The sequence below is a fragment of the Emydura macquarii genome, unplaced genomic scaffold, assembly GCF_026122565.2.
Source record: "Emydura macquarii macquarii isolate MOO-44397 ecotype Brisbane River unplaced genomic scaffold, CSIRO-AGI_Emac_v2 contig_561, whole genome shotgun sequence".
Lineage (NCBI taxonomy): Eukaryota > Metazoa > Chordata > Testudines > Chelidae > Emydura > Emydura macquarii.
In genome coordinates, this window is record NW_027130698.1 from 3,906,174 (window position 1) to 3,931,384 (window position 25,211).

The following is a 25,211-nucleotide window of genomic DNA, read 5'->3' on the forward strand; positions in this document are numbered from 1 at the left end:
AACTTTTATCACAACCCTGGATACTTCGTCTCAGTTCTGAGCATCATTCTGGTTGCAATTATTTACAGTCACCTTGTATTTTGTTTTTGCATTGCCTTGCCTTGCCCTTTTTTCCTTCACTGTGTTGTAGACAGAGACTTACATAGAAAAGAAACGGTTTTTAAAACCCACACAAATATTTGATGACATTTTTAGAGTATCCAAATACTCTGGGCCTCAGGCAAAGGGTTCCTGGTATCCCAGATAAACTAGGGTATTTTAAAACAGCCAGGTGAGGCAGGCAGTGAGACCCCATAAATATTGGATAGACTGAAGCAAAGGTTAGAACTTGTTAATGTTTGGTGCTTTATAATATACTGGGAAAGGAGAGAGACAGCCCTTCTCTGTTCTATCCTGAGACAAGAGACTATGACCTGGCCCTCCAGATTTGAAAGGCTAGCCCATTGAGCCGGACCCCACTGCTATCATTCCTATCTCTTCAGAAAACAACTACAGGAAATCTGATTTTCAGAAGTTCTGAGTACCCACAACTCCATTTAGAGTTAGTGATAGCTGGGGGTGTTCAGTACAGTGGGTCAGAAAATTGGGGCTGGGGGAGTCATGGAAAGTTTCAACTTTTTGGCACAAAAATCAAAACCCAACATTTATAGTTAAAAACTTTCAACTGAAAAGTCAAATTTATTTGGAAATGTTGCCATACTGCCTCACTGGAGTTGTAGATCAGGCACATCGTGTCTCTATGGGCCAGGCTCTATGGGTCAGTCTCTCTCCTCTTGTTAAGCCACTGTGGTGCATCATAGGATTGCCTAACCAAAATGAATCATGAGCGATTTAGTCCAGCTGGGGAACCCAGCTCAGAGAAGGTTGGGAGCATAAAGCATATGAACTACAGCTCCCATGAGAAAGCAGCATTTCAAATAAAAATGTTTGGGTTTGAGCCATTCAAGTTTGTGACAAGAAGTCAACATTTTCCAAGGGAATCAAACTTTTTATGAAAAATTGTCTTCTCAAAAACACTTGGGAGAGAAAATTTCAGCCAACCCTAATATGCAGCAGCAGTGAAAATTGGTCCCTTAATGAACACAAGTGGTCAGTTTTAGATCTTCTCTGAAAATATATCTAGAGAATTATGGCAACAGCAGCCTGCAGGCATGTGCTTGCCCTAGATAGGTAGCAGGGGGCTGTAACGACCTGATGCCTCTTCACTGGTATATAAGATATCATCTCCCTGGTGCCTTCTGCAAACCTTGGAGGTTTTGTTGTTTTGGGGTTGTTGTTTTTTTACTAGTGTAAGCCAGGTCTGAGTGCCTCAGTGGCACTCTCCCCGCTCAGCAGCTGAAAGGGGGGCACTTATTTGCATGGGCGTTGTATCTGCATGAGTACAATTAAGTATTTAGCATAACTTACCTAGGTGCTGGGCATAATGGGAAATGGTTAGTGGGCTACAAACCACTTTTGTGTTAACTGCTGGGGTAATGAAATGTTGTCCTTCAATTGTATAAACAGATGTCAGCAAAACTGTGCTTAGTCTGTTAGGATAAAATCTGCACCCTAAACTAAACAGCTCCACAAGGGTGGCAGACAGATGTTTCAGCCTGGAAAAGAGGGAGGTAGAGCAGTCTCCTATTGGGATTGCATTGGCACTGGCAAAGGACTGCCGCCCCTGGAGTGACTCTCTTCTCCCACTGTTAAAAGGTAGAATTAATGACTCCTCTTGGAGTCTTTTGTTTCTTGGAAGCAGGGACATTGTCTGTGTGTCAGCAGAAGGTTTACCCGTGAACTGAAATCACTAAGAGCTGAAATCAGTAGAGGATCTGGGAAACCTTGCCTGACAATGAACAGAGCTGAGTGAGCAACAGGCAATTCTGGTGGGAGACTGGTCGGCAGAGAGGGTGGCGCAGTTGGTGCCAGCCCAGTCAGCAGTTGGCAAAGAGGCTGGCACAGTCGGTACTGGTGCGGTCAGCGGTTGGCAGAGGGGCTGGCACAGTTGGTGCCAGCCTGGTGCAGTCAGCGGGCGCCAGGCAGTCGGTGCCAATGGTCAGTGGGAGCCAGGCATGGTTGCTGCCAGCGGTCAGGAATTCAGCGAGGCCCAAAGGTGGTAGGAGACAGCAGCAGAGGGGGCCTGGTCAAGTCTGTGTCGGACAGGAGCGGCATAGGGGGTGGAGCCACACCCAAAAGGTGGACATTGCAACTACGACGGTCAGTACAGGGGAAAGAAGGAAGGGAGAAGCGAAGGACACACCCTGTACTCTGGGAGGGGTTTGGCTCATTGAGTTCATGAACTCTGTTTGCACTGTTTCCCAAACCAGTGCTGTGTTACCTCTCTTTTGCTATTAAAAGGTTTCTTTCTACACTCAGACTCTGTGCTTGCGAGAGGGGAAGTATTGCCCTTTGGGGCATCCAGGGAATAGTGTGTGATTTCCCAGGTGACCGGGTGGGGGCTCGAGCCAGTTTGGTGTTGTATCATTGAGAGGGACCCCTAGACATAGAACCCGGCCCTTGCTGCTGCCGACTCTGTCTGGCAGAAGGGTTACACTAGTAATACAGTGTATTAGTAAATTAAACAGCGATGTGTATGAAGTTAGGAATAACTTTACCCTACAACAGTTTATTATTGCCGCAGTAGTCCAGACAATCACTGTCACAGTGCAAGCAGTTAGGAGCACCCATGTGCACCTAATTTTATGAAAATTTAGCACAATATTTCTATTTGAAATGTGCTACTTTTTAGGGCTAATACTAAGGCATGGAAAATGACTAATGTATGGTTTTACATAGTGGTTCATGTACCACATCACAGCCCCATTCCAGAAAACTGGTGGCAGTACTGGCAGTTCCCTACTCAAATCTAGTCTTGCAAAATCTATTTTGACATTTTAAAAAAATGAATGCTTTTATTGTCAAGAGAAGCAACTAGCACTAAGCAAAGTAGCCTGGAATGCAAAAGCCACCAGTGAGTTCAGATGGGGGCAATATTGTTACATTTTGTGTTCCAGTTTAGTGTTCCTGCTTTTACCATTTTACACCACATAGGTGGAAGTGTCACACTGAGTGCCATGGAACAATTCACAGTGCATCAGTTACAGAGACACCTCTGCTAAGTAAATGTATACTGATCCACTGTGAAAATTCTGTGTTCAATAGCTCTCAGCATCTCTCATTTCCTTCCATATCTAGCGTGGCTTAACAGTTAGCAAGCTCAGTTATCGAATAAAGCATGCAAGGGGAATGGTTCATGACTTTGAATAGGCTTTTTGCATTAGATATGTATAGTTTATTTGTGTTGGGGGGGTAGGGGGAAGGGACGGGAAGACAGACAACACACACACACATCCTGGAAGACACACTAGCTTTTGTTTGCCTAGTAATGTGTACTTGTTTTTACACTTCCATTAAACACTTCTGTGAAGCACTTTGAAATCCTTGTGTGGAAGCACTGTACATATTTACAGTATTATGATAAAAATCACTTTGGTGTTTGAGTTATTAAGACTGCTACTAATAATTACAAGATTGCAGAGAGCTTGTTTAAAAAACATCTAGAAGGAAAGTAATGTCTGTGACAACAAAGATGCAAGACTAATTTTGAACCTTGGCATTTTTCACATTACAATGAAGTGCCAACTAGCTGCAAGTATATAACTTGTAGAGACAGTGAGAATGTGCTCTACTGGTGCGATAACATATCTGAATTCATGACACATGCTCCAGGATGTATCCACGTGTGCATCCAAGCAAGTAAATCTTTTTTCCAGTTAAAGGATAGGAATCAGAAAAAGCTAAGGAGATGGTAGGAAGTGGTACAAGGGAAAGTGCTGAATTTTCTAGGAGATAGGAGAGAGATTAGATTATAATAGATTGGGACATTTTTACAGGTTAGGAAGTTTCACTGTTCTGTCTTTTGACCCCATTACAATAAATGGCCAATTTATTTCAATGTTTTTGTTTCTTTTTGACATTAGCCAGGTGCAGAAAGTAGTTTAACCTACAGCACTTGGCTCAGTAGCAGAGAGTCTTTCATATAATCAGCACTCTTCATGTGCAGATACACTTGCAGTTCACCTGACTGAGAAGCCAGTTTAAAACATCTAGACCCCACTCCACTCAATGACAAGATTTGCATTGACTTTAAAAGAGACATGATTTCACCCCTCCATACAACTATACTCTTAGTGTTGGAGTCCTATAGAATGTAATAATCAGGAAACCAATAAAGTTCTACAGCAATTTAATAGAAATTACCATAGAAAACTTTAGCATTTAAAAAGTAAAGATTTCCTTTATTGACCCACCCTATAAGTTTCTATAGCAAAAATATTGATTCTATATTGAAATCTATAGGATGGTTCTAAAAACCATTTGAAGGCTATTGACTTGGATGCAGCAGAAGGAAGCACAGGCACAAAAATATGACTAAATAGAAGCTACTTCTTTATTAATTTAAATAAACAGCTTAACTAAATAAACAGCATCCACACATCTACTCAGCAGATCCTGTTCCACTGTGGCTTTTCCAAGTGGCCCACAGAGAAAGGGGGTAGTAGTATTTTTAGAAGTCCCTCAAGAACTAAAGGAATTTAATCACTTCTGCCAACCCACACCCCCGTCATCCTGACACCCATACCTCATGGGAGACCTAAGGGACCATGAGAAGTGTCTTAACTTGTGCAAGACACTGAAGTCTACATCCCTGTCCTAAAATAGAGGCCCAACCAGTCTTGCCTTCTCTCTGAATTAAAGGGCCCCTAAACTGCCCCTTGCTAACCTGCAATCTGCACTGAACTACACTGCTAAAAATTGCAATAGATTACCACCCTGCCTCCCCAGGACACAGCTGCTGGGCACTGAGAGGAAAGCAAGAACTCTATGCCAATTCTACCTCATGGAACTATTACTTCTAGCCCCACGCTGCACTCAACATCCATGCCCAGGATGAGACTTAAGTAACTGCAAGGAGTAAGGTGATCCATTAAGAACTCTATACCCTCCACAAAAAAAGCTAATCAAAGTTTGGGAAGCGGGGGTGGGGGGAAGCAGCACACTTGGCCTCATCCATTCTCCTCACCCTCTCACATCCACATATAATCATGGAACATGCAGAGGCTGTATGAGGGGGAAGAGAAGGATGCTCGGTGCTCAACACGGACCTGAGAGCCCCATTCTAACCTTTCCCTACCCTGCCCAAGCCCCTCATATTTTCTATTAATTGTGTGGGATATTCCCCATTAAATTTATATAGGGCTTTTCTTAAAGTCTTTCTAGCCCCAAACTGGCATAGAATCAAAGAAATATAGAGCTGCAAGGGACCCTGAAAAGTTATCAAATCCAACCCCCTGGGCTGAGGCAGGACCAAGTACACCTAAAACCATCCCTGACAGATGGCTGTCCAACCTGTTCTTAAAAACAACCTTAATCCAATGATGGGGATTTCACAACCTCCCTTGGAAATCTATTCCAGAGTTTAACTACACTTACGGTTAGAAAGTTTTTTCTAATATCTAACCTAAAGCTCCCTTGTTGCAGATTAAGCCCATTACTTCTTGTCCTACCTCAGTGGGCAGGGAGAACAATTGATCCCCATCCTCTTGATAACAACCTTTAACATATTTGAAGACTCTTATCAGGTCTCTCCCTTCAATCTTCTTTTCTCAAGATTAAACATGGCCAACTTTTCTAAATCTTTTATCATTTTTGTTAATACACTCAAAAATCATTAGTCTTTTTCACAACTACATCACATTGTTCACTCATTCAATTTGTGATCCACTATAACCCCCCGATTCTTTTCAGCAGTACTACTGCCTAGCCAGTTACTCCCCATTTTGTAGTTGTTCATTTGATTATTCTTTCCTAATCGTAGTAGTTTACACTTGTATTTATTAAATTTTGTCCTGTTGATTTCAGACCAATTCTCTAATATGTCAAAATTCATTTTGAATACTAATCCTTTCTTCTAAAGTACTGAAAACCCCTCCCAGTTTGCTGTCTGCAAATTGTATAAGCACATGCTTCACTCCATTATCCAAGTCATTAATGAAAATATTGACATTAATGAAAGTACTAGACCCAGAAATGACTCTTATAGGACCCACTAGTTATACCATCCCAGTTTGACAACTACTCTGAGTATGGTCTTTCAACCAGTTGTGCACCCACCTTACATTAATTTAATCTAGACCACCTTTCCCTAGTTTGTTTATGAGAATGTCATGGGGACTGTGTCAAAAGCCTTACTAAAAATCAAGATATATCACGTCCAATGCTTTCCCTCATCTACTAGGCCAGTATCCCTGTCAAATAAAGAAATTAGTCTGATCTTGACAAATTCATGCTGCCTGTTCTTTATAACCCCGTTATCCTCTAGGTGCTTACAAATTGTTGTTTAATAATCTGTTCCAGTATCTTCCCAGGTATTGAAGTTAGGCTGATTGGGCTATAATTCCATAGGTCCCCTTTATTCCCCTTTTTAAAAATAGGTACCATATTTGCCCTTCTCCAGTCCTTAGGAACCTCATCTATCCTCCATGAGTTCTCCATCAATCCAAAGTAGCTAAATTCAATTTTATGCATGTTCTCTATTGTACAGTTTGATCTTTATTTTCACTTTACATATGCTGTTTTTATGATTTTCCATATTAAAAAGAACAAGACCTGTGCATTTCTATGCATATTAGCAAATAAATTACAGTCCTTTGGAAACATGCAATATCTGCTGAATGCGGTATAGTTTACACTAGCTACTATTTATTTTAGTGTAATAAATTATACTGATTCGGATACTTGACAGACAATTGGCAGGCTCTTAATGCATGCAGCATAATGATTTTGTGGGTGGTAAGGCATGTGGGTGGTAAGGTGGTATGTTGTCCTTATGCACAAACATATACATCCTTCCACTAATTATATTAGCATAGCCAAAAAGTAGGGATAACATGATTCCTGTTTACCTAGCTAATATTGGATCATCATTTATATGCATATAGCGGACATGTGGATTTTAGCTAGATGCATACAAAATTCAAGTAATCACTTCAAGCCATCTGAGGAACACAAATATGCATAAGTGAAATTTCTGAAATGAAATTATTTTTATACAGCATCCCTAGGTTTTTATGAACCTTGATCTTTTGTCTAAGCTGAATGTATGAAGAAGTAAAATCAAGGTATGGTATAAATGCCAAGGTTATAAGGAATTAATGACATGAAAGCAGACCCCCTTTTCTCTCTGACTCATGCCACAAGTCAGGGATATCATACAAAACAACAGGAATGAGGGAGAATTGGAAAGCTGAAAAAATAAACTATTTAGGGAGAAAAATAATTTAAAAAAAATAACAATGATATCTTTGTAAAGTTACACACCTAATAGTCTGAGCAAAGCTCAGAAGCCAAGGATCCTGGATTCTATTCATTTTATCATTGATTTGGCATCTTGTCTTCAGCAAATCATCTTCTTGCCTCAGTTTCCCCTCTTTGCAATGAGGATAATACTCAGCTAGCAGAAGTGCCATGCACATTGATTAGCACTTTGAAACCGAAAAGTGCCTATTAGTTGAGAGTACATATGAAGGGAATCCCTCAAGCTTGTTTGTATCCTTTCATCGAATTTACGGGCCACGGATTAAATTTACCAGATAGCAGTGAAGTTCCATGGGGCATTGCTGAAAAAAAGAACAAGGCAAAATTGGTCTCTAACCGGAGTCATTATTTCCATTTTCAAATAGGCATATTTTTTAATTCTCCAGGGCAATAGACAGCAATGCACAGCTAATGCTAAATTTATCATAAAAGTGTGATCAATAATTGAGCTGTAACTCTGATATGGTTTATACAATGGGCAGCTTGTTGTTTGGTATCTAAGGCAATTGACAATAGCTCATTGTTTGCAGTATTCCCTATACTATAAATCATAGAATCATAGAATATTAGAGTTGGAAGGGACCTCAGGAGATCATCTAGTCCAACCCCCTGCTCAAAGCAGGACTAACCTCAGCTATATCATCCCAACCAGGGCTTTGTCAAGCCTCAGCTTAAAAACCTCTAAGGATGGAGATTCCACCACCTCCCTAGGTAACCCATTCCAGTGCTTCACCATCCTCCTAGTAAAAAACTTTTTCCTAATGTCCAACCTAGACCTCCCGCCCTGCAACTTGAGACCGTTGGTCCTTGTTCTGTCATCTGCCACCACCAAGAACAGCCTAGCCCCATCCTCCCTGGACCCCCTTTCAGGTAGTTAAAGGCCGCTATCAAATCCCCCTCAATCTTCTCTTTTGCAGACTAAACAAGCCCAGTTCCCTCAGCCTCTCCTCATAAGTCTTGTGCTCCAGCCCCCTAATCATTTTGGTTGCCCTCCGCTGCACTCTCTCTAAGTTGTCCACATCCTTTTTGTAGTGGGGGGCCCAAAACTGGACACAATATTCTAAATGCGGCCTCACCAATGCCAAATAGAGGGGAATAATCACTTCCTTATTATCTACAAAATTATCTATTGTGATGTTTTTATGCATGACCACTCTACTTTTACATAAATCAACTTCTATATCTAATTATATATCTATCAATTCATCTCTTTGATCAGTTTCTCTCTTTAAATATGCAGTGTAAAAATGGGCACTCTGATGCCCAGGCCTAGTATCAGGAAAATAAAGTACCCCTTTGAGTTCTTCTCCCCAGTATAATTTATTGTTTATTTACTTCTTCCATTTGGTTTAATATATATTTGGAGCATAAAAGTAGCATTTAGATGTCTCTCAGGTACAATACTCTTCTCCTTGTTAATTGCAGAAAACAGATTTGTTCAATATCAGAAATTGAAATAAGGTCATGAGATCCGGGGGTGGGCTTTTTACGGTTTGTGAAACCTTCATTAAACTTTCCAAAGACAGGGCCTTGAGTGGCTTGGGAAAAAGCAAAATCTTCACAGTGCTACTGGGGACCATCACCTGTAATTTATTCACTTTGAGTGCTTCTTACGGTGCCTTTCAAGACAGATGCATGACATGATTCCAACATCCACAAACCTGAAGCACAAAGTAATTGAATCCATAACCAGAAGCTGGTAAATGTGTAGCCTTATGAGTTATGCTGTAAGTGTTACATGAACAGCTTGCTTCACAATAATTATTTTGCAGTAGTGCAGAAATCATGTAATGAGGACTCCATGCTGTTAGGAGTCTAACCCTTGATTGTTGGAACATTTCTGTCACATTAAAGAAATGACATATTGCCAGAAGATAGACAGAAAACAGTAATCGGGAGCATGCTTGGCAGTGGGTAAAGCTACAGTTTACTTGCAATTTTGCTGCAAATAAGTGGCACACTAATAAGACTGTTAATAAGATGGGCTCAGCTATCCAGGAGTAATGCAACTTTGTTGACAAAGGGCACTGTTACCGCATTATTCTCTGGGCCAGATACAATTCTTAAATTATTGCAAAATGTTAAAAATGTGCAGTTATTTGAATCAAAATATGGCCTTTAAGGTAGAGGAGGGAAAAGTTCAATGAAAATGCCAAGATATTGATTTCTCAATTACACCTGAGGTGAGCACATCAGGGAAACAATTAAACATTAAAATTCAACACTGCTTTATTTAAAATTATTTACAGATGAATTGTAGTTCTCTGCAAGATGCTGCTCTAATTTCCATTCAAGCTACCACCAATCAGTGTTTTCATTAGATCAGAGAACTTGATTCTCTTTTTGTCATCATGCATTTGTACTTCAATAATTGTACTTCAATAAGGCTATTCCGGGCACACACTTTTTTTTGGTTAAAAAAAACAAGCTGCATATTCTCTGAAACTTGGATTTCTCTCCCCCTCACACACACACACTCTTGAATCGCCTCCAACAATTTCAGAATCTATATAAAAAAAAACTTCAAAAGCTTGACCAAAGAATTTGACTTTTGCAGTTGGGAATATATTTTGTTCTGCTTCTATGCAGCATTTCTCAACAGCTCACTTTGTGTGTCCATGTGCCCTTTGGTTTTTAAAGGAAATGTACTGTATCCCATGAAAAAAAGCAAGGGAAGCTCCCTGCCTCTACTTAAAATATCCCTTTTTGTAACACACCAAGTGAGATGAATCAAGACGACTGCTTTCTGCTGTGGCTACTCCTGAAGACAGATATATTCATTACTTTCTTTTAAAATTCCCTAGATGAGATCATTTTAGATGGCTCTCATTTTGATAGCACACACACTAGCAGACAGACAGACTTGTGAAATTTTTGTATAACACAATTAAGCAGGTGTAAATTACCTCCAAGCATTTTTAGCCTATTCTCAGTTTATTTTCTTCAGGAAGAAATGCCTTTGGGGAGTGATATTGCTATGCTTAAAATAAACTAGTCTGTAGTATACCTTAGGCCACCCTAAGAGAACACTGTAACTTTTTAATCATGAACACACCTGCAGCAGATGATAATTAGATGAAAAGTCACAGAACGACAAACAGGAAGTCTTCTGAACTGGGTTTGGAGATGAGAAGGAAGCAGCTTGCTTTGAAATAATTATTTTATTGCAGAGCAAAAATGGCATAGTGAGAATTTCATGCTGCCAGAAGCTGTAACCCTTGATTGTTGGAATACAGCTGTCACATTAAAAATGACACATTGCCTGTAGATTGGCAGAGCTGCAGTAATCATAGATCTCACATCTGTACTGCGCTTAGCCAATTAAAAAGATTCTTAGCACACGTATAGGCCAAGGTTAGTGAAATTATTGAATAAATTTAACTGTAGTAGCATTTTTCAAAGGCATATACCCAAAAGTATTTTAAACTGTACCATGCCTACTGATGACTGAAATGACTAAATGACTAAAGGGGTATATAACAGAGGTCTATACAATCATGAATGGGTTGGAGAAAGTGCATAGGGGAGTATTATTTATCTCTTCACATAATACTGGAATAAGAGCGCACCCAATGAAATTAATAGTCAGCAGATTTTAAATCATCAAAAGAAGGCACTTCCCAAAACGCACAGTCAACCTGTGGAACTTGTTCCCATGGGTGTTGTGAAGACCAAAAGTGTAAACGGGTTCAAAAGAAGAACTAGGTAAGTTCATGGAGGACAGGTCCATCAATGGCTATTAGTCAAGATGGTCAGGAACACAACCCCATGCTGTGGGTGTCCCCAAACTTCCAATTGCCAGAAGCATCTGGCAGTGGCCACTGTCAGACAGGATACTGGGCTAGGTGGATGGTTGGTCTGACCCAGTACAACTAGTCTTGTTCTTATAACAAAGGAAGAAAATTCAGATACAAAGGCTATTGCTCAGCCTTCGCAGAAAGGCTGTCACATCTTATAATCAATGCATAGTACCACACTTACTTTAATTGAAGAGTTACTCTACATGTCATAGAATTAAACAAAACTGTTATTAATGCAAAACAAAGGAGACACCAAGACCCTGATTCAAGCAAGCATCCTTGTTCAGGAAAATCCTTAAGCATATGTTTAACTTCAGCACTAAAGTTTGAAGCAGAGCACATTTAAGTGATTTCCTGTAATGGGTCCTATATCTGTACATGTGAGAATGGTGGCTTTCAGTCCTTTCAGTACACTTCTAGTACAGACCAGAATTATACCACAAAATATTTGTGATTATAGTATACGCAGCTGCAAACTGCAAGTCAAGAAGTTAGAAGATTCAGTGCTGCAGAGACTTAGAAAGAAAGCAAAACAATCAAGTCCTTTCAGTGCAACCCTATCACTTTCCACTCCACAACAGGTCTATATTGTCTAGGCCAGGGCATGAGTTTGCTTGGATATCTCCTTAGAGCTAGCCTATGAGGATTATACATGACTAATGTTTGGTGATCCCAAATACCCACATAATCACAGCTTTGCTGATCTTAAATCGGGAGGCACCAGCCTTTTCCCGGTGGGGGGGCTGAGTTGGGCCAGACAGAAAATTGGAGGCGCTGTGCCCCCCCACCTTACCATGAAGCCCCACCCCCCTCCTTGGCCAGGTCAGAGGAAAGAAGCCAGAGCTGGGCAGTGTGAGGCACTGACTGCTCGCTGTCTGTAAGAGCTGCCCAGGTACCTGGCTCCCAGGCCAGCAGAGCCCTCAAAAAATCAGCAACCGCAGGGGGCAGGGCCCGGAGCCCAGACTGGAGTAGGTCAGTCCAGGCTTCGGTGGGGAGCTCCACTTGTCCTGGGTGGCACGCCTTGACGGGTGGGGCCACAGGCCAGGGCCAGTTCTCCATTGCTGCTGGAGCTGGGTGCTCAGCCAGCAGCCGCCACTTTCTCCGCTCCGTCTTCAGAGCAGGGCGGCTGGAGAGCAGCAGTTGCTACAGGATGGCTAAGTCTAATTTTGGGGCGGCTATAGCGCCCACAATTCCCCCGGTAGGGTCGCCCCTGTATTAAATATACGTGTGGTTTTCCTTTCAAATGTGAAACATCGAGTCTGAAAACTTAGGCAGTTCACACCTTTATGGAGAAAATTGTTATATTTACTAGCCCAAACAGAACCACACAAACTGTATTAAAGTTTTAAAATGAATTTGTTGTATCTACAAAGGCTCCATGAAATCTAGTAAGGACCTCAATATACAGATCCCATTTATCTGAGACATGCTTAGGCACCACCTGTACTGTAGAAAATCCTAAATAGGTTAGATTACATTAGGTTAGAGGTAGGATCTTGCCACTGCTAGTTAGTGATATTCTTAATTGTACCCATTCTACAATTTTTTTCCCCAAAGAGGAAAGAAAACTTTACTCCATAAGTCAAGCATTAGCTTAAAGTAGCAAGGGAACAGCTTCTGGCACAGTCATAGGCAGTTTTCAGGCTGAGTTCAGCAGCAAGGGAGGATACAAGTGATCAGTTCAGCAATAAGAATAACTGGAGTCAATGAAAATTACTGTGGAGAATATCAGCGGTTAGCAGGGATAGGCACAAATTATTATGGATTCACAATGCTTTTGTGAATGGAAGGAAGACATGAAATGGATGGAACAAAAGAGGAGGAAAACAGAGGATGCTAACTAGACTGGAGGCTGCAACATATGGGAAGCTTGCCATTCTCTGTGCCAGATAAGTAAAAGACAACAAAAGACTTACTATAAGTCTCACTAAAGGCCAGATTGTGGATTTACCACAAGCCCTGGGTTAAGGTTAGCATGTGGTTGTGCTGCCCCAGAAGCAGATCAGAGACCAAGTTATGAAGCAGACTGTCTCAAAAGGAGAAAAGAGAAATAATCGGTGCAGATTATTATTACCAACTCTGAGCATTCAAAAATCATAAGATTGGTTTAAAAATCAAGAGTTAAAAAAACTTGGGTTCTTTTTACTTGCTTTCTGGGTTTTGAGCAGTTAGGGTTCACTTGAGTCCTGTTTTTCAGGTTTTTCTCTGCAATCACAAGGGATTAAAAACTAACTTTTTTTAAAATGATAACTAAGATTCTCATGTAATCCCCTGACTTCAGAAACTGGGGCTTTAAGAAAAACTCTAGAAATCACAAGATTTTGCAACACCGTGTGTCAGCCCTTTAACTGGTGTAATTTATTTTCCCTCAGCACCAGATCAGCTGTATTGGTTGAGCATGAGGATGGCTGGAGCCAAGTTGCTTCCCACATCCCACCCTGGCTAAACCACTCCCTGCCTACACGCCTGGGATGAAAAACAGCAGCCCTTTAGAGGCATATGTCCCTCTGCTCTGTTGTCCACAATATCAATACCCGCCTGCTTAGGTGTGTACCATGGATCGTGATTTGATTCTAAGATTTGCGTTGGTTTCTCTTCAGGATCCTGGATTTCACGGCAACTCATTACCCCCAAGTTACAAATGAAGCAGATATGAGGCTTGACTTATAAAAACAACTCAAAACCTACATACCTTTTCCATTTGCCACACTGCTTTAAGGTTCCAAAACATTCTGAGACACATCACATTTAATGCTGGAAGCAAATGCACACACTCTGCATACTCAACAGCATTACCTTTCACAGGAGAAAAACAGAAAATAGCTAGCTGACCTGTAGGAAGGAACAGAGGCAGTGAGGCATATCAATGCCTTTAACAGGGACAGGGGCATATAAAGGATAATACTTCATCCACTGGCTTAAAAAAAAATAAAAAATCTTTGGACCCAAAATTATCAGCAGATGTTAAATGACAAGTTCATTGAAGTCAATGGAGCTGTGGCAATTTACAGCAGTTGTGGATCCGTCTCCTTGACTTTATTAGATATGCATCCATTTTCATCAGGGGTGGATTTGGCCCATTGAGTAGAATCATGTTCTTCCCATCCCTATGACTTTCACAAGTACATACATGCTCAAATTCCAGTTACTGGAAGTGCCGATACATTTAAAATGTTTTTTCTTTCAATGGCATAATTTATAGCATTAAATTCTGTATCTTATACTGCTAAACGAAAGAAGTGTGATCAGTCATTAACTCAATGTCCTGCTATAAACAAGGCAGTGCCATGCACAGAGTACAAAGATAATGGTACCTTACGGCCTAAATGCCTAAACTCATTTATTGGGCTGGCTGTCAACACCAGGCATTTTTAACAAATCTTTAAAACATGACACACAGCGTTAAGGTTAAAACTCTACGTAACAAAATTCTGTTATGCAATTTGTAGTCCTGTTTTATTTATTACTTTTTGCTGAGTTGTGAAAAGAGAAAAGGTTTCAGAACTATCTGGGCAACAAGAATTAATGAGGATGGAGAAAAAAAATAAAGACATTTTCAATGCTTCATTATTAGGTCTTACTGAAGAATTTAATACGTTGAATTTTCCTATTAACACAATTGAGAATTTAATGAGTTTCTTAATTTATGACTTCAGTAAGCTTCTTCAATCTGAATTATAAAACTATAATACAAGCTGCACTCTAATTGCCTGAGTGTCTGAAGATGACAGTATGTTTAAGTTTTCACTTTGGCATCTAATCTAAATAAATTAACAAATAGCACAAAATCTCTGCAGTGATTCATAGGGATGTAGAATTAATGGATTCTGCAAGAAACAAAAATTATATTATTAAAATTATAAAGATTTATACTTACACAGCACCTTTCCACAGAGGATCTCAAAGCACTGTGCAAATGTTAACTCTCATGACATCCCAGAGAGGTCATTAAGAATAATTATCCCCATTTTACAGGTAATTGAAAACAAGGTTGAGCTGAATACAGTCATGAAAATTTAGAGACTGAGCCTAATCATTCAAGGTACTAAGTGCTCTCAGCTCTACTGAAGGTTGTTGGGAGTTGAGGACACAAAGCACTTTAGAAGATTAGGCCTTTTACTTGCTGTGTGCTTAACTTCATGACACAGAGCTGTTCCAATCATTCCGCTGAAAGACCTTCCATTCAGATCATCTCTTCCTACCCCCTCCAGCAAAAAGACCTCTTAAGCAATTCTTCCTTGCATCCATTATGGCTGAATGGTTTGGCCCAAATTTCACATGCTGGGTCACTGTGGGTTGGCAAGGGCATGACACTGGCCTTGACTTCACTAAAAAAAGATTATGCTTTTAACTCAAGTTTACTAGGATTGTAACTTATTTTGCTTAAGGCAGTTTGTACATCAGTTAGCAGGTTAAGTTAAAGACAGTGGAGAAGCCTAATTTTCACTTAACCAGCTAACTTGTGTGAAAACTACAAATTGCCTTGTCTTCACTAGGATTGTAACTCATTTTAGGTAACTCAAGTTAAGAGCACACTGTTTTTGTAATGAAGACAAGGCCATTGTTAGCCTTATTTGCCTTCTTGCTGGCTTTAGCACCAGTAATAGCACCACTCAAGGACTCAGGGTTGGAGGGGGCTTGTTATGCCTGTTTGGTCCCTGCTGACTCACTGGGTGGGTCAGTAGCAAACTAAAGATTCAGAGCTCAAGTTCATTTTATGAACACTACATTTCAGCGACTTATTTGACACCTAAATAAACTTTATGGGTTTGCAATATTCAGCTGGTCATAACAAAAAGATTCCTGACCCTTCCTTTTGTGGTTGGAAATATTGTAAGGTGCGTTTTGCTACTTTTTAGCAAGATGGCCATCCCTGGATCCATTTCACAGTTTATTCACAGAGACAATTGGTTCCTGCCTTAGACTGCTATGTATCCTGCTTAGATATTTCCCTAAAATATGCTCCACTGTTGTTTCTAAGTGCTCCACGGGACATAGAAAAACGAATTTTGATAAACTGATTATAGCAATCCCATCCACTTTGTAGCAAGTGTGACTTTTGGTTTTCACAGACCAGCTATCCCACTCTGAGCTGGGAGGACAATGCCATTTGTGATGAGCAGTCTTCAGGGAACACTCGCTTTCCCCAACCCCCACCTTCCTCCAAAGGAATAGTACAGGGGGAGAAGGTGAAAAGAGAAACTGCAGAGTTTAAACAGTGCCAATTGTCACGGCCTGGACTCATCAGTGATATGGGATTATGAGAGACCAGCTGAAAGGTGGAGGATTTATCTAGGACATCTGAAACTAATATTAAACCAAGATTTATAGCAATGCACGTGATGAAAATTAATGTTTACTGCTGTGATGCAAGGAAACAGACAGGATGCATTGTTCCTTTCCTATGAGCTGGCAGTCACTTCCACCACTGGTCACCATAAGTCATGCACATCTGCCCACTTAACATTTGTACTTTGTTTGGTGGAAAACTTGAAGCTTGCAGAAAATTATACTTGGCAAAATAGGTCTGGGTAAGTGGAGCACCATGGGACTGGCGCAAAGGATTCCAGTGTCTGTGTGAAACAGGCTGCGAGTCACTGCATGTGCTTCACGGGCTGAGTAAAGATGAGACCACAGCTGCACTACATATTTTTACAAGAGATAATAAAGATAGTTTTATGGGTTTGAAGAGCCACCATCAGCATTTCCCTTTATATCTTATAGCTTGCTTTAAGAAGAGTTATAAGACCTGTAAAGATCAAACAAACAAATAGTTGGCTGTGAATAAAAATGTTACAAGACTTGCATCAAGACTGTGCTGTTACATGGGCTCATCTTACCACAAAACATCTATATCCAGGTTAACAGAAGTAAAAATAAGTGCAGTGTAAACTTTCCTTTAGAAACCAGACCACACAAATCATGGGTGAAGGTGGATTCAGGTTTCCTTACAGACTCAGAACTCAACCCAGGAATTGTATGAGAGTCTTAAAGGTACATTGTCAATTTAAAAAAATGTGCTGTTAGTAACTAAGTTTCATGTTATAGATAATACTTAGAAAGCAAAAAAAGTGAAAGAGTGGTACAAAAATCTAGCTACTTGTCACTATTTATGCTCTGTGTTTACTTTCTCCATTTCTCTTAGGTTGAAAAATTTTAAAAAGTATCATTGAAGTCCTTTTCAGTTTTGTTTAAATTCTGTTTCACATTGAGGGTCTCAGTGCTGTACTGTGTGGATTTCCTAGCCTTAAAGTCTATGAGTCTAGAAGGGACCAAAATGATTCTCCAAAACATTTGCTTATGTTAAAGGAAACGTTCCAGACTGTATATCAAGTTGAAACAAATGGTGGTTCATCAATTGATCCAGGGTTGTTTTGTCACTTTTCTCAAGTATTTAGGAATCTTCTGATTCAGTTTCACAGAACCATAGGATTAGAAGGGATCGTAAGGGTCATCTAGTCTAACCCTCTGCCAAGACGCAGGATTTGTTGGTCTAAACCATACAAGACAGATGGCTATCCAGCCTCTTTTTGAAAACCTCCAGTGAAGGAGCTTCCATGACTTCCATAGGCAGTTTGTTCCACTGTCCTACTGTTTGCACAGTTAGGAATCTTTTCCTGAAATTTAATCTAAAACTGCTATGCTGTCGTTTGAACCCATTACTGCTTGTCCTGCCCTCTGTGGCAAGACATAACAATTTTTCTCCATCTTTTTTATGGCAGACTTTCAAGCATTTGAAGACTGCTATCATGTCCCTCTTTAATCTCCTCTCTTTCAAACTAAACATACCCAGTTCCTTCAGCCTTTGCTCATGTGGCTTGCATTCCATCCCTTTGATCATCTTTGTCACCTGCCTCTGGATCCTTTCCAGTTTCTCTACATCCTGTCTATCAAGTGAATTAGGGTTCAGCAACCCTAGCTGTGTTGGCATAAATCCTGATCTGTATTTCTAATGATGTGAAAGTTTGTTGATTATACAAAGCCATATGCAAATAAAGGAAGGCAGAAAATGTTCAAAACATCAGAAATCCTAATAGGGATTTCTACCTTCTCAAAATGTTTCGGTATATTCATTTTAGTTGCTCTGATGCCTTTAGGGTGTTGGAAGAGAAGAAAGACCACCCTCGGAAGGAGCAGCAGGTACTGTTCTCAGGGGACAAACGATACATAGGAGTACAGAGTAATTCCTTGTTGGGGGATCATAAAGGTATATGGTTTAGATAAAGATATTACACAGATTAATTAAGGCTGCAGAGACCCAAAACTAACATGCAGGAACTTGGTCTTATCTGATGCATGGAAGTGAAATCACCATTCACCATTTCAGCAACTAGCTCATTTTAAGGAGTTATTCACAAAGAGTTTAGGAGCGTACAAGCAGAAGCCAATATTTCAAATATATTCAGAAGCTTTGATTTGATTACTGTACATCTAATTGACCCAGTAGAGTGTTTAGGAGCACTATATAAAACCAATGGACAGATTAATCAGAAATCAATCTAACAGCACCTCTGTAAACTGTTGTGTACCTACCTTGTGTACACACAAGTCTGGCTTTTGGAAGGTATTTAGCAATTACATGCAAAACTTGATTTGAGTGTCCATATATAGCAACGTGTGTGCAAAGTATAGGCATGATTTCAGAAAATCAGACTCAATCACTTAAATAATACATTATATTTAGCCTTATTTACCTTACGAAGTCATTCAACCCAAACAAGTTGAAAATCTCTGTATTCCAGGTCAGCAACTACCTTGCACATAGAACTCCCACTGAGATCAATGGCAATTTTGTATGAGGCCCAACTGCATAATAAGCTCCAGCATTATATAGAGTGTTTGCATGTGACTGGGACAAAGAGCACAACCTTAATCCTCAAGTTCTTACTGTTTTTCTACATCCCTAGGCAAAATTCCATTCAGGAGTTAGTCCTTTGTGACTAAAGGAAGAAAATGCACAGCTAAAAACATCTGTTCATAATAAGTGGAAACAAACCCAACATATCAAATTAGCGTGCAGTGCACGAACATTGGCAGAAATGTCTATGTCAGAGACTCTGACCACCAATCTTAAATTAAAAGACTAAACATAAACCAGATAAGAACCCCGAAAGGAGGGAGAGTGACATGCCTCAGTCCATAAGCCAATTTCTATCTGAGGGCATTTAGGAAGAAATTATGGAATTTCCTAAACCTTCCTCCAAAGGCTTGCCACTATCAGAGGTGGGACACCGGACTAAATGGACCCTTGGTGTGATCTGGCATGGCAACATCTGTACTCTTGCTAAACAATTAATATCCAACCCCCACCCTTTGAGGAAAGCAAATGTTACCCCCTTTTTAACAGAGAGGTTTGATGAGTTGCCATTGTGAGTTGGCCTCCCTGTCAGCTTTACACTACACAGAGTTTCAAACCTACTAGCCTGCAAAACTTATGAACATTTAGCCCACTAAAAATAGAAAAGGTGAAGCATGAAATAATTTATGATAAGCAACAAAAATCAGATCTTATTTGCAATATTTTTAACATCTTATCAAAAGCCCTTTGTCTAAGAATTCAAAATTATTCCTTCTATTACATTCCAAAAATATGCTGCCATGAGATTTAATTTTGGATACCTGTATACACACATTTGACCTTGTTTAAGAAATACTTAATTAATCCCTTAGGAGAATTCAAATTATCTGGGTTCCAGGCATCTAGTCTTTTAAAAGGATGTTACTATCTCTCTGTATGCTAAGCATTAGGAATTCAGTGCACGCATGATTCAGCATGTTCCCCAAGCTCACACACCCAGCACCACATTGCAAGGGCTGGGAGCTGGAAGAGCATTCTGGGAGTATCAACATGAAACAAGCTTGCTAAAGACCCTGTCATCTGTCTTTTCCCACAGTGTATTTCAGTTATTAAGAATGTAGTTCAACAGCCTCATCTGAAGATCCTGACGGTCACCAAGGAAATCACTCATAGCGCTTTTTCCAGCGCTCACTGACAACATTTTGGCAATTACCACCTTCCTTAATGGGAAAAAAAAGGAACATGATGTAAATGAGCAGTTTGAAGTCCCATTTATTTGCTAGTAAAACTATGCTGTGCATTCAGATTTCAGAGGTAGTCAAAGTAGATCAGGACAAGACTGCTATGATTTTAATGATCTGATACCAGGTGTGTAAGATGGATTCTACCTCACTCATGAACACTAATTGCACCACCTAATCACCAGACCTACTTACCAGTCAAACAGGGGCTTTTTCTAATGTCAGTGTGTAATTTAGGATAACTTGGCACATGAGACATTTAAAGGAGTTGATCTGCCAAGAATTTCCTCCAGCATGCAAATAAATCAATTGCAATAAAATATATTGGATCTTATATTAATTATATTATATTATATATATTATAGCTCAAGGCTAAGATTACAATATTTTTTCAAAATAAATGGACTTTGGTGATCCTGTGTAGTACTATATACATAATAGCTGCTTTGAAATAGCATAAATTGCCCCTTTGCAAGTTTCAATTAATCTCAGCCTCAGCTAGTTTTAAGTGTCTGTGGAAATTGCAAGACAATGAGCATGGGTCAAAAACAAAGTCATTCAGGAGACAGAAAGAGTGAATAGTGTGAAAGTAATTCCACACTGGTTATCTTAGCCTCTTCAGGCCCAAGAAGAGAGAACTCTGTAGGGAGAAGATTAGAGCTTCATCGTGAATTTTTTCCATGAGAAAATGTCAGGTTTGACATTTGACAAAATATTCTGTTTTCAGATGTTGATTCTGAATAAAAATCTTTGTTTCATTTTGACTCAGTGTTCTTTTGCTACAGTTTTGGAAACCAAAAAATAATGGTCTTCAATTTTTGAATTTTCAGGACTATTTTTTTTAAGAAGGGACAAAAAAGACACACACCTCTCTGCTTCCAAATTGAAAAGCTGAAAAACAACAAGAAAGTATTTGAAAATTAATCTGAGTAAAAAAAAAAAAAAGACTACTCAGTAGACTATTAATTTTTATTTAAGCCACAACCCATTTTATGGAACTGAACAGTCAGCTGGCAGAACAGGTGACCATCCCTTGTAACATCATGTAAAACATTACTACTGGCTCATAAAGGGATTGATCCTACATCCACTGAAGTCAATGGCAAGGTTGCTGTCATTCAGGATTAGGCCATGAAGGAGACCAAACAGGAGTCAAATAACTATTGTTTAAATATTAAAATGCTACACCATCATAACAAAAATATTTTTTTATATTATACTTACGCTTCTGACTCTCAGAGGAGAGACTGTCCAGATAGCTGTGATTAAATGTTATTAAATGTTTCATTTAAGAATTGTGAGCAAAATGAATTTTTAAGGAACTCAGCCATCAAGTGAAGGGCTGTAGAGTATTAATTGCTACATACCGCTCCCTACCCGCATAAGAATATAAGAACATGAAAGGTGAGTAAAAATTTGGTTTGCAAACAGTAAAATGTTTGCTTCTGAAAAATAATATTCACTTTAAATTTGATGTTGACTTGTAGCTGCAATAGGGTAACAACTTTAAAGATAAGAAATTAGATTGAACAATGGAGTAAAACAAGAAGTCAGGAGTGTGAAGGCACTGTATTGCCTAAACTAGTTGAAGAAAATATTCATCAATAAACTTAAATGATGTAAGTCAGTGTAGAAACATTAAAGATTCAGATAAACAAGTTCATCTGCTGTAGTTAAATCTGCTGTTAAATTCCTCTTGCAGCATTAGGAATAAGTCATATCTGTTGTATACAGAGCCTCTAACCTAGATGTACTTGCAACAAGAACTCAAGAAGGCAGTCAATGTCAGTTAAAGTCAATGGGAGTTCCACTTGTGGGGGGATGGAGTTGCAAGATTAAGGAAAAGCGCGGTGCAATCATGCATGACTACCACAGGCTTCAATGAAAGTTGCATCTGTTTGAGACCAACTCATAATTTGGTCCCACGAATCTGCTGACATCTGAAATCACTTATGGATGAGGTATTAAAGTAAGTCTCCAATTGGTCGATGAGAAGTAGTCATAGAGTCTTGGATTCACAGTTTTCTGCTTCAGCCCTAAAGTTATAATCAACATTCAGGCCGATACACCAGGAAACAGTTTTAGCAATATTGAATTACTTTGTGTAAAATATACACTCAGCTAATGGAGTGTTTCATCTTTTAGAAAATATCTACAGTTATAAATTGAATGCCTCAGAAGCATATCTGAACTGTAATATAACACAAAGTGGCAACACTTTACTTTAGATGTCCATTAACTGATGTTCAGCACATACAGAATGTTAATGAACTACTAAGGAAGCACCCATGACATCCCTATGAACTCAGATTAAATACTTCATGATCATTGCTATGACAGTGAAATCAGAGTGTTAACTCTCAGTGCTAAAATGGAAACCTCTTTTTCTGAAGTGTTTTGTTGACATTAAAACAAGTGGCTTCATCTCTCCGTTTGTGAGGTATGTTACACTCCTAGATAATAATAATAATTATTAGCCAATAATAATTTGGCTACACACTGATTTCTGGTTGAAGTGTGAGATGTTGATTTTGAGTGTAACCTATTAAGTTATATGGTCTGAGCTACCTTACAGATCATACACCTCTTCCTAGGGGGTGTCATGGTAGTTGCAATCAATTCATTCACTTGAGCCATTAGGCCCCTGGTATTATGGGACTGGTTGTAGGAAGGTGTTCTCAGTGAAGGAGCCCTCTACTTTGGAATTTGCTTCTCCTTTTTGTCTGACAGAGCCTGCATTTGGCAACCTTGCATGGTTTATTGAGATTGACAGGCTTATCTGAATAGAGGCACCAGGAGGAATAGACCAGGATTCTCAATGGAGGCATGGGTCTTTGTGATATGAGTTCCATGCATATTTGTTTATGATTGTACGGCTATTACAGCCCTAGATTTCACCTTTATAAATTTAAACAAAAGATAAGTCTACAATTACGTCCTATAAAAATCCCAATTAAAACAAAGATTAAAGATTTTTTTCTCTGCTTGAATGGAAAGTTACCATTAATTTAATATGCTGAAAATGTCGAATCCAAATATTCACTACATGGATATCCACACTATATGTTTAAGTGGAAAATAAACCTACTCTGCTGAAGTTTCTAGATGCAAATGGGCCTGTTTTTCATATTACTTGATCAATATATTTATTCAGAGTTTCACTACCTAGTCTTATGCTTGTCACTGAGATGAGTGTTGTGGTAGGGGTGCCAGCAGAGACACAAGCCATGAGCTAGTAAACAATTAATATTGAACTAAACAAAAACTGCAGCCATGGGCATAAACCATGGAAGTTTAGCAGAGAGGCCAGATCCTTTCATTTGGGCAATGAAACTTCTGTAAGATTCTCCTACAGTGAAGTAAATTACTAGGCCTGGCTGCAGAACAAGAACACTTTCAGAAAAGGTTTCCAGGTTTTGAAGTGTGTTTTCATTCTGCATTGGAATGATATTTTTCACAATGAGAGCCATCACAGAAAAGCCAGTGAGGGCAGTTGCCTGGAACATAGAAAATCCAGGTTCAAGTCTTGAACCTTGGCCTTCTATGTCCTAGGAGGGAGTTTTAACCACTGGGCTATCAATTATTCTGGGATAGATAAGTTTCTTTTTCTTACACTTTCATAAGGAATTCCATCCTGAACCTGAGAAACTTCCTGATAAAAGTTTAATTGAAACCAATATGTTTCTGTAAAAAAGTTTCCAATTCTATGAATTGGCATTGTCCAACAGAAAAACAAACATTCTATAAAAAATTCCCAGACCAGTTCTAATAAATAGTATTTACGGAAGATGGAGCCATGAGTTCTTAGGTTGTTGTGCAGATCACACTATGCAAGGTTCATTAGAACCTTCACACAATGTTCTCAATGAAACCCCAAAGCATGTGAAAATTACCTGTTTGGGGCTTTGTTACAAACTCAAAATGCAGTTTGGATAAGCAAACAGCTTGTCACATTTTGAAAAACTTTCAAACAAAGTTTGAGCTAACATGTTACTATAACTGGAAGAAAACCACATGGATTTATAGGGTTTCACATCACAAAACTCAGTGTAACTCCGCAGTTTTAAATGAATTTTGCAAACTTCTGGGATATAAACAAAAGAAGAAAAAGTTTGCATGAAACCCCACAAAATAAGCCTGCCTAGTTTGACACTGTTGATCCTCACACACACTGCATAATAATCAGCAGAGTGAGCACCTGGTCAAGGAAAAGGCTGACATTTCAGACAACAAACTACTCTTCACAGATATGTATTCTGTCTCTCTCACTCTCACACACACTCTTCTACAATATTAAAAGATAACCTCTAACCAAAGGCCAGTATCCAAACATCCACAGAGTTCATGGTATTTGATATCTGAACTCAGATCCAGATTGAAAAAATAGCCCTTATCTTTATAATGGTCTTTTTTTGTTTTCCTTTTTGTATTGTGATGTTTGTATTGGAAGGAAAAACTCAATAAACACCTTAATATAAATAAATGGGCAAACAAAATTCCAGGACTGACCACCTCCCCCCCACCCCCCAAAAAAATGTTCACATTTCAGATCTGAATTTTGCAATTTATACCCATCTTTAACATAAAACCACATTTGTATGCCTTGATACTACAGTACGGTTCCCTACATTTAAAGCACGTCATATTATAAATCTGTTTCATTCTTCTCACAAGTGGAAAGACCCCACCTTTCATTGTGGTAGTTGTTACATGTGCTTGTTTCTATTACTTTGTAGAATCCTGACTCCTTTTTTCCTGATGTTTCAAGCATTTATGACAGTCCAGTTCATGGAAGCTCTGTTTTTCCCCTAGGCCAAACATCTTTTCACTGATGAATAGTAGGTCCTTTTGGAAAACACAGACTTTCACCCAGCAGATACAGATAAACAGTACTGAATGACTATGCATATATTCTTCCTTGTCAGGTAGTTCAGTCATGAAAGGATCTGTAGGCAGTTTAAGAACTATGATCCCTTTCGCTGTTACTCCAATAAGTCCATGCTACACTTTAAA

At 39.4% G+C, this 25,211-nt stretch overlaps 1 protein-coding gene and 1 long non-coding RNA gene across 5 annotated transcripts in view; one reads left to right on the top strand and one right to left on the bottom strand.

Annotated features, from left to right (window-relative positions):
- Positions 1-25,211, top strand: part of CHST8 (carbohydrate sulfotransferase 8) — a 230,803-nt gene that overhangs the window by 183,483 nt on the left and 22,109 nt on the right. The window lies entirely within an intron of this gene.
- Positions 1-25,211, bottom strand: part of LOC137147729 (uncharacterized) — a 213,055-nt gene that overhangs the window by 132,103 nt on the left and 55,741 nt on the right. For 2 of the 4 annotated variants that reach the window (XR_010918314.1, XR_010918313.1), the window contains exons 3-4: positions 8,943-9,020; positions 7,363-7,661 (exon numbers count right to left, since the gene is read on the bottom strand). The exons of 1 other annotated variant lie outside the window; for it this stretch is intronic. This is a non-coding gene — a long non-coding RNA (uncharacterized lncRNA). The remainder of the gene's footprint in view (positions 1-7,362; positions 7,662-8,942; positions 9,021-25,211) is intronic. One more of the 4 variants, XR_010918316.1, reaches the window with a different exon arrangement.